Below are 1,977 nucleotides of genomic sequence, written 5' to 3'. Positions count from 1 at the left end.
CCAATGCATTTTAACTTCGCCGGAATACGCCTTGTATATACTCTGTGATCCAAGAGTGAACAACTGGGCTGACCAAAACACGTTTTTTCTGCGCATTCCCACCACAATCCGGACATCGGTGAAAGCTTTTAACATAGGCACCCGACGGCTGACGAAGGCCGGCGATGACTGTCCGCCAATTACAGAATGCATAGCCAACGCATGGGGGGGACATATGTCACCCACCCCACCCATGGTCGGAAATTGACTTTTTTAACTTTTTCCGACGCCAATATTTAGTGCTCAATTCCTGTCACCACTTCCGGAATTCCTGCTCAATTACCGCCCCCGCAAAAACCAAAAAACTATGGATGGGGCTGGGGACATATGTCTCCCGCCCCACCCATGAACGGAAATTGACTTTTTCAACTTTTTCCGACGCCAATAATTAGTACTCAATTCCTGCCAGTTCCTGCCACCACTTCCGGAATTCCTGCTCAATTACTGCCCCCGCAAAAACCAAAAAACTATGGGTGGGGCTGGGGACATGTCTCACGCCCCACCATGATCGGAATTGACTTTTTCAATTTTTTTCCGACGCCAATATTTAGTGCTCAATTCCTGCCAATTCCTGCTCAATTACTGCCCCCGCAAAAACCAAAAAACTTTGGGTGGGGCTGGGGACATGTGTCATCATCCACAGATGATAAAAATTCAGTATTTAATAAAAAAAATTAATTTGTTAAAAAAATCAATATTAAATATATAGTAGATAAAAATCAGTGTTTAAAAAAATAATTTCAATTTGATAAGAAACCTATATAGATTTATAAAATAGAATCAATTTTAAAGGTATATTTGATAAAAATTAGTATTTAAAAAAATCTATATTAAATTAAGATGATAAAAAATCAGTATTTAATAAAAAAAATTTACATTTATTAAAAAAATTTAATTTGTTAAAAAAATCAATATTAAATATATAGAAGATAAAAATCAGTATTTAAAAAATTATTTATAATTGATAAAAAACTTACATATTTTAGATTTATAAAATAAAATCAATTACAAAGGTATAATTGATAAAAAAATTAGTATTTAAAAAAATCTATATTAAATATATAGTAGATAAAAATCAGTATTTAAAAAATTATTTATATTTGATAAAAAAACTTATATACCTAGATTTATAAAATAAAATCAATTACAAAGGTATATTTGATAAAAAATTAGTATTTATAAAAAAACTATTTGATAAAACAATTTATTTTCAAAAAACAAATGTACATTAATATAAATAATAGTCTTTAATAAAAAAATATACATATTTGATTAAAAATCTATATCGATTCGTTAAAAAAATCTGTTTGATAAAATTAATTTATATTTAAAAAAATCATTATTTGATAAAAAAAATCAAAATTAAATTAAGATGATAAAAATCAGTATTTAAAACAATAATTTATATTTGATAACAACTTATATAGATTTATAAAATAGAGTCAACTTTTAAGGTATATTTGATAAAAATTAGTATTTATAAAAAATCTATATCTGAATAAAAAAATCAGTATTTAATTAAAAAAATCTATATTTAATAAAAAAAATCCATATTTAATGATAAAATCTATATTTGATAAAACATATTCAACAAAATCTATACTCAATAGTGTATATTTGATATTTTTAATTTATATTAAGAAATAAATATAAGTTGTTTTATTAAATATAAGTGATTTTTACTAAATTTAGATTTTTTTGAATACATGTTTTATCAAATACAGATTTTATCATTAAATACGGTTTTTGATATTTATTATTATTCAAAAAGTATGAGTCGTAGACACTTGAAAATTTTACCAGTTGCTTAAATTGACATTTTCTTTATATAGTTTTATTTTCAAATATTTCACTAATTTTTAATCTATTTATAGAAATTGAAATAATCGATTTTTTTTATTTTTTTTTATAAATGTTGATAAAAAAAAAATTAGCTGG

Source organism: Acyrthosiphon pisum, chromosome A1 (genome assembly GCF_005508785.2).
Source record: "Acyrthosiphon pisum isolate AL4f chromosome A1, pea_aphid_22Mar2018_4r6ur, whole genome shotgun sequence".
Lineage (NCBI taxonomy): Eukaryota > Metazoa > Arthropoda > Insecta > Hemiptera > Aphididae > Acyrthosiphon > Acyrthosiphon pisum.
The sequence above is the reverse complement of the archived record's forward strand: the minus strand, read 5'-3'. Positions refer to the sequence as shown.